Raw genomic sequence first — 9,258 nt, 5'->3', positions numbered from 1 at the left:
ATGATGATGAAGTTCCTCGTCCTGCTGATAGTGATTATGATTATGAAAGTGGTTCAGAGGACGATCTCTTGAAGGTGAAGAAGAAATTCCTTCTAAGGAAGCATCTGCTGGTGTTAATCAAACTGAGAAAAAAATATCTCCTGAAGAAGTAATTGCTGGCGATAATCAAGGTGCTAGTCAAGGCGAAGATCTGAACCGAAATGAAGGAGAGGCTTGCGATAATGAGAACATTGGAAAAGAACGTCTGTTATCTCCTGTTACTGGAATTAATATTGAAGCTTGAGCTTCTTATCTAGTTTTATCTTCTTGAATTGTCTTATTTTTATCACTTTTGCGAATAAGCAACTTTGGAATCAACTTTTCTTTTTAGTATTTTGTTGATGAGAAAGATAATGCTTCTTGTTTATTGATTCCCATACTTGCCTCTCCTTATCTTTCTTGCAAAAAATAATCTGTTACGAATACTTATAAATATTTTGTTTTATCATGTGGTCTTATTTTGTCTTCCTAATTAAAGGTCTTATTATGTCACCTCTTGTCATTGCACAAAATCGCAGGACGTCCTTGCATTTCATGCAAAAACCCATTGATCTTGCCTTAACTTTTTCTTTTGTATTATGGCCTCTTCAGGAATGTTGCGAAAATATGACAGGCCTAAATATTCTTGCGAAAATAAAGCCCCATGACATTGCCGTCTTGCGACGAAATCGTAGGACGTTTTCGCACTTTCATGCGAAAACCCATTGATCTTGTCTTATATTTTTCTTTTGTATTATTGCCTCTTTAGGATTGTTGCACAAATATGACAAGCCTTAATACCCTTGCGAATAAAAATCCTCATGACATTTGCGTCTTAAGACACTTATCAGCTCCCTAATGGAGGGTGCCACCCTTATCTTCCCCCTGGTTTCCCATTCAAGGAGGCGTACTTCTACCATACAAGGTTAGCTCCTCCCATCCAGTCTTAACAACAACCAGTTGTTTTCGCAGCCTCTTATCCCTTTTACCTATAGGGATTATGGTTACGAGACTACACCCTAAGTGGAGTTTTCTTCGGGTCGAGTGCAGTATAAGCCAAGACTTGTCAAGAATGGCAAGGTACGCTTCAAACGTCCCTGGCACTCTTGACTCAACCGTGTACCTCGGCGCCTTGATCATATATGCACTCCTTGGGAGAGTCCTTATTACCTTAGTCGCCCAACCCAAGTCATATGATTAAGCTGAGAATCCAAGGTGCCTCTCCCGGATGGGCTTTATTGACCCCAAATCTCCATGACTCAGGTTCCAGTGGCGGTGTAGACTTTCCCGTAAAATAATATGTTGCGACTATTAAATATCTTCTTTGTCCAGAACCTGGTAAAAATGGTCCCACAATATCTAAGCCCCACTTTCCAAAAGGCCACACACTGGTTGAAAATGATAACGGTGCTCCAGGTGCATGTATTTTCTTTCCATGCCGCTGACAATCTTCGCAGCGCCTTGATATTTGTTTTGCATCTTCATGCATGTATGTCCAGTAATAGCCTTGCATTTTTTCTCTATGTGCCAAAGATCTTCCCCCGCTATGATTTCCAGTATCCCCACTATGTAACATTTTTAGCACTTTTTCTCCTTCCTCTCGTGTCAAACATCTGAGTGAAGGTCCGTTAAAGGATTTTCGGTATAGCAGCCCATCTCTTAATTCATAATTCATTACGCGGCTTTTTAACTTGTGTGTTTCTAATCTATTTCTTGGTGTTTCTCCTTTCGCCAAATATGCATGAAGTTCCGTTCTCCAGTCTGCGATATTGTTCATTTGTTCTTCTTCTTCATTGTCTATTATCATCACATCCACTTCTTCTTCTTCTTTATTAATTGATGGTGATAGTCTTCTTCTATTTGTGAATGGTAAGTTGTTGCAATTTTTCTTATTCTCTGTTTAAATGGTCTCACATTTTTGTTAATCTCCAACTTGTGGCATGCAATTGATGGATCTATTCTCGGTATCTCATCCATGCTTCCTGCGAAAACATCTTTATATTCTCGCAAAAGGTTAACAGTTCTTTCTTCTTCTTCCACATCCATTTGGTTCTAATTCTCAATATTAGAGGTTCTTCTATAGTCCCAACAATTATTTCTTTCGTTGGTTCTGCGGCAGTGTACCTGGGTTTAGGTTCTCCCATTGGTGTCGGTTCTTTTATTGTTTTCACAGGTCCTTCTCCTTTTTCCGAAATTTCGCTGGGTATTCCTTTGCCTTCTTTTTACCTTATCATCTATACTCTAAATTCTTATTCTTTCTTTGCTTCCTTTGCCAACTTTCTACGAAATTTTTTCTTTTTTGCTTGTCCTTCATAATGGTTTACTTCGATTTGATGACATAATTTCGCATTATCAACATCTCCTCTGATTTCTCCTATTCCATTTGGTGTGGGGAATTTAATACATTGATGTAACGTTGATGCTACAGCTTTTATCGCATGTATCCATGGTCTTCCTAACAACATATTATACGGTGATTCCATATACACCACGCATAGTGTTACGTATGTCTCGATCTCTCCAAGTGGAATTCGTACCACTATTTCTCCTTTAGGTTTTGTTGTGGATTTTATGAAGCCGCGAACAAAATATGTTGAACTGGACATTTCTTCATCTTTAAATCCCATTCCCCGGAATGCATGATAAAATATTATATCCACTGAACTTCCTGTATCGATTAAAGTTATGTTCAATATCCATTCTCCCTTGGATTTTGTTGTCGTCTCCTTCTCTTTTCGCGTAATATGCACTGTAACAACCAATGGAGATGTGTGGTTCAAATTTTCTTTTGGTATTTATGCCGCCATGAATGTAATTTTTTGCTTTTCCCAATCTTTCAAGGGTGATGTCTTTTCTACCTCCATAACCTTCCTTCCTTCAAAATTTCGTGTATTCTTCCATTGATGATTTCATGGAATTCATTAACCATCGTTTTTGTTATCATATTACACTCCAATCTTTTGTCATCTTCATTAATTCTAATCATTTTTCTTTTAACTGGTTCACTGATTTATTTAATCACTTTCTTGATTTGAACAATCTCAACAACAATCTTCAACTTTCGATCTTCAATCTCCCCGTTTCTAGCGCCATTATGTAGTTGCTGGAAATCCTACACTACACCCCTCATATGATTTCATTATTACTCAACTCATTTTTAGATTTACACTCTTAATTTTATTGATCAATCTTTGAATGTTCTTACAAGAAAAGATAAAAGAATCAAGAATGACTTCTGCTCTAGACTTTCTCTCTCTTATTTACTTGTTTCTTACTCAAAAAAGATCTCTCCGTTCCCTTTACAACTGAACGACTATTTATAGGGAAATACATAGTGGATGACAACTAATCTGTCCTTTATTTCGATAGAAACGCAAAATTACAAAGATTTCACAACTACAAAGATTTCAGAGTTACCATGTATTAGAATTTCTCTTGAATACTTATTTTGATTCAAATGATATGATATTATGAGAATGAAAGAATGAATGAAAGAGATGACAGAAATGAAAGAATGAATGAAAGAGATGACAGAAATGAAAGAATGAATGAAAGAGATGACAGAAATGAAAAGATGAATGAGAGAATAAAGAAACGCGAACATTTTGCAGAAACAAAGAGACGCGAAAATTTCGCAGAAACGCGAATAAAATTTGGCAGATAGGGGCGAACCTTTATGGCGTACACCCTAGTTCGCGAATAAAATTTTGCAAGAGGAAACTGTAAGACCTAAAGTACGTCATATAAGGGGGTACATGTTGCATGGCTCAGGGAAAGGTTACACCGCCCCCGGAACCTGAGTCATGGAGATTTGGGTTCAATAAAGCCCATCCGGGAGAGGCACCTTGGATTCTCAGCTTAAGCATATGACTTAGGTTGGGCGACTAAGGTAATAAGGACTCTCCCAAGGACTGCAGAATATGATCAAGGCGCCGAGGTACACGGTTGAGTCAAGAGTTCCAGGGGCGTTTGAAGCGTCCTTGCCATTCTTGACAAGTCTTGGCTTATACTGCACTCGGCCCGAAGAAAACCCCACTTAAGGTGCAGTCTCGTAACCATAAGCCCTATAGGTAAAAGGGATAAGAGGCTGCGAAAACAACTGGTTGTTGTTAATACCGGATGGGAGGAGCTAAACTTTTATGGTATAAGTACGCCTCCTTGAAGGGGCAACCAAGGGGGAGATAAGGGCGACACCCTCCATTAGGGAGCTGATAAGTGTCTTAAGACGCAAATGTCATGAGGCTTTTTACTCGCAAGGGTATTAAAGCTTGTCATATTTGTGCAACAATCCTGAAGAGGCAATAATACTAGAGAAAAAGATAAGACGAGATCAATGGGTCATTACATGAAATTGTGAAGACGTCCTGCGATTTCGTCGCAAGACGGCAATGTCATGGGGCTTTATTTTCGCAAGAATATTTAGGCATGTCATATTGTCGCAACAATCCTGAAGAGGCAATAATACAAAAGAAAAATTTAAGGCAAGATCAATGGGTTATTGCATGAAAGTGCAAAGACGTCCTGCGATTTTGTCGCAATGACAAGAGGTGAAAAAATAAGACCTTTAACTAGGAAGGAAAAATAAGACCACATAAGAAAATGAGTAAGCAAGTAAGCTTGCTAGAATGATTATATGTAAGCAAACAAGCTTGCGAATATGTACATGGAAATGAAACTGAGGCAGTGAAAATGCCGCATACTTGATATTATGATCATACTGTTGTGAGATACTAATAGTGCAGGAAAGAGGAAAGATGAAACACAAGTAAGAACTTGTGAGGAACAATAACTACACGAAGAGGAATGCATACACTAAAGAAAAAGCCAGAGAAATGAAGAATGAAAGCAATTTAAAGCTACATCAATTTTAGACGGCAAAATGAGCTAAGTAACACAAACATTAACTATACATTGCAATAGATAAGCATTATCATCATACAAGCATCATATTCGCATCATAAAAGCATTGCACAAGCATTTCATGGAATAAACATCACATACACATTTCATAACATAATCATCACATAAGCATTAGATTCGCAGAGTTATTCAGAATTTCGCAGAATTATTCAGAATTTCGCAGAATTATTCAGAATTTCGCAGAATTGTTCAGAATTTCGCAGAGTTATTCAGAATTTCGCAGAGTTATTCAGAATTTCGCAGAATTATTCAGAATTTCGCAGAATTATTCAGAATTTCGCAGAATTATTCAAAATTTCGCAGAATTGTTCAAAATTTCGCAGAGTTATTCATAATTTCGCAGAATTGTTCAGAATTTCGCAGAATTGTTCAGAATTTCGCAGGATTATTCAGAATTTCGCAAAATGATTCAGAATTTCGCAGAATGATTCAAAATTTCGTCAAATGTGTCAGAATTTTGCAGAATGTGATTATTCCGAACGATATGATTATTTCGCTCAATTATTTCACACAATTATCAGCAACTTGAAGAGATTATACTATCGCATGAGCACAACACATGAGACAGAGGCAAGATAAGAATTAGAAAACAATTCGCACATTCAACATTTTCTCAAAGATTCTACCCTCATAGATAAAGAACAGATGCAACTATGGATTACCAACAAAACATTTTATGTTCTTTATCTTCTCGGCAAGAATCGCCAAAAATGGAGTAATAATTTCGCATGAATATAGGCAATACTTATTATTCTTATTCAAGGACGGATACTTCTTATATTTCGAGAATTGAATATTTCTTATACTTCATCGAGGATACTTCATGCTTCTTATACTTCTTCAAGGATACTTCATACTTCGCATACTTCAAGAGATGATACTTCTTATTTACTTCGCAACTTTCCAGAACTTCACAAAAGAATAGAGGCGAGTACGTACTTTTCAAGTCCAGTATTCTTTCGCTCGTTCCTTCATCAATAAAGATTAAAGACTACTCCAACAACTTCAACAAGACGGATTTTTCCTTAAAGGTTGCTCTTCAAGCAATATTCAAGAAAAAAGAGGCAAGATGTAGGATCCAAATATCGCACAAGTATTTGTAAGTGTGCGAGATTCATAAAAGGTTGTGCGATAATGTCGCACGGAGAATAGGAAATAAAAGGAAATATGAAATAAAAGGAAATATGAGCTGTCATCCACTAGGGAGCATCCTATATAAAGAGAAAGGTAGGAGAGAGAAAAGGGACTGGTATTATTATTTTCATATTCTTCCCTAAAAACCAGAGAAAGAGAGAGCTCCAAATACTCATTAATGGAGTCTCAATGTAATTCATATGTAATTCAATGATCATAGTGAAACCTAACCCCGTGGATGTAGATCAAATTGATCGAACCACGTAAATCTTGTGTCTTATTTTCTATTTTCATTATCTTTATCTTTATTTTCATATCAAATAAGTTTAGATCTAGAAATCATAGCCATGATAATACAAGAGGTGTGTTGTAGGATTTCCTGCAACTACAGTGTTGAGACATTCAAACTCCTCAACACTCACCATCCGTGTTGTCAGGAAAACTTCCTCAACACATATTTTTCCTTAGTGTTGAGACGTGGAAATTTCCTCAACACTCATCATCCGTGTTGCCGGGAAAACTGCCTCAACACATATTTTTCCTTAGTGTTGAGACGTGGAAATTTCCTCAACACTCATCACTTTGTTGCCAGGCAAACTGCCTCAACACATATCTTTTCCTTAGTGTTGAGATTGCAAATTCCTCAACACTCACCACTATGTTGTTAGGCATACTTCCTAAACACATCTTTCCTCCTAGTGTTGAGACGTTCAAACTCCTCAACACTCACTGTTGTTGTCATAGTGCTGACGGCTTCAACACCTCAACACTCATCTTTGTGTTAAGGATTACTGCCCCAACACTCCATGGCATCAGCACCCTGTGGCCAAGCCAGAAGTATGCTAACACAAGGATCATAGACTACTCATGCCTCCTGCGAAAGGTTAGTCGAATTTTCCTAGCAATCTCTTAATGTCTTCCCTTTCGATTTTTATCCTCATATGTCACCATCTCATGCTTACCCCGCAACAATGCCACTGTTACGTGCTAAGCATGAACTTAATGTTGATGGTGGTTTTTAGTTCAGGGGTAAAATTATAAAACCTCACATTTAATGTGTCGTCACTCTGCAAAGAAACGAAGCCATATAAACTGATGAGTGTTCAACCTCTCCACTGGCGTATTTATTGAGCAACTCAATATGTTCACATGAAATTTATCCAGACTGATGCATGTAAGCAACAATCCGCCATGGATTAGTAGGTGCAAAGTCCTACCCAAAATCAGAAAGCAAAGAATAAAGGAGCCGCGGAGAAGGAGAAACAATGAGAGGAAGCGTGGTCATGCCATAGGACAGCCGGTGCCACTTGGCCTCGCCCCATGCTACCCAACCGTCCCTTACTCCTTTGTCGACCAATCAGGTCGCTTTAAACCTGCCACACTCCCATGAGTTGTGGCTGGGCCCATACTTGCCGGCCCTATTCCCCATCGACCAATCAGGTCACATTAAACCAACCAGGCGCACCAGAAGTATAGCCACACTCGTGCTTGGCCGACCCCCTCTTTTTATTGACCAAACACGTTGCTCTAAACCTGCCACAATATTAAAAGAGGTGGAATTGTGTCAAGTGGTCACCATGCCGAATTGGATTCCCAAAGATTGTACAAACAACTGGGAACGTTAATTAAACAATTTTAGTATGAGCTACATGCCAAAAGTTTCATATAGATGTCTAGCATAACATACTAAAAATTCAAATCAATCGGAGTAACGAGCTAAAAGATACACCATAAAAGGCGAGCTAGGTCATGGTTGAAAACTGACAGAATCCCTCCTGAATTCTTCCTGAGTTTCACTGTCGGGCTGCTTTCACCTCCTAAACGAGCTCAAAACCTAAATATTCCAGAGTGGGGGGATAGGAAATTCTTTTCTGATCAGAATGGAGGGGGGACGGCGGACCGTCAAAATCCGAGTTCGTACGAGAATTCTACAACGATTTAAGTGAGGGTCCCAAATCTGAATTTTCTGATTAGAAATTTCATGAGCTAACACAAATTTATGTAAATCATCTCAGTCATCCAACTTGGCTAGCTAACTTAAATGATTTATATTTAATTTGAGCCAATCATCTCGGCCATCCACGACCACATGCCGCATGCGCTAATTAGGGTTTCGGCATGCCAAACCCTAATTTAGGCAAAGTTGCTACGCCAACCGAGACAAAACAATGTTCCACAGGGCATTGGGATTGATGTGGCCACTGAAACTGATGTTTCCACACCACATTTGAGTCTAACACCAATGTGCCAAAATTTAGTGGCCATGGCTACGTCAGGTTCTACTTGCACTATCGTGCCGCTGGCATGCACAAACTATGCCAGCCATTTCACCGTTCCACTGGCATGCACGAACTATGCAATTCATGTCGCAGTACCACTGGCATGCGCTAAAGGCGCCACTGTACCATTATCAGGCGCCAACAGAAGGTATCCATAATCAACGGCTACCCTTCCTCATGAGATGCAATCTCAGCCATCCAAGTTCGTCACCGAACTGACAGACTTGTGGCAAGTTTTAGGCGACCAACCGCTTAAATCTAGTGTTCATGGAAACGCCAGGCGCCACTTACACCACCGTTCCACTGGCATGCACGAGTTATGCCAGTCATGCCGCAGTGTCACTGGCATACACCAAAAACGCCATCGTGCCATTACCAGGCGCCAACAGAAGGTAGCCACAATCAACGGCTACCCTTCCTCATGAGATGCAATCTCAGCCATCCAAGTTCGCCACCTCACTGATGGACTTGTGGAAAGTTTTAGGCGACCAGCCAAGACGATCCTAATAGCATCACATGCTATTTTCCTGCGACAAGACTCTTGATTTTGGCTTGCCACACGTAGCAAAGTGCTACATGTTTTCCACGAAAACACTCGAGACATCAAACATGTCACAAACTGGGGGATACTCATCAGGGTATTGGTCTGGAGATTTACAGCGTGCGGCGTGCAATACGCCCATTACAGGAAAGTGTCATGAAGCGGGACGGCTAGTGATGGCAAGAAATAATGGTGTAAACGGATCCACTTCCTACATCATGGAAGCATAATTTTTGACGGTTACACGTTACTCCACTATTCCATCACTCAATCGTTTCCACTTCATACGAGACCAGGGTACGTTTTATTGCGACTTGTATAAATAGGTTCACCTATTTCCACCAAAGAACGAGTTTTTGGTCGGCA

This window comes from Papaver somniferum, unplaced genomic scaffold (assembly GCF_003573695.1).
Source record: "Papaver somniferum cultivar HN1 unplaced genomic scaffold, ASM357369v1 unplaced-scaffold_3, whole genome shotgun sequence".
In the NCBI taxonomy this organism is placed as follows: Eukaryota; Viridiplantae; Streptophyta; class Magnoliopsida; order Ranunculales; family Papaveraceae; genus Papaver; species Papaver somniferum.
This window is presented reverse-complemented; position numbering follows the sequence as displayed.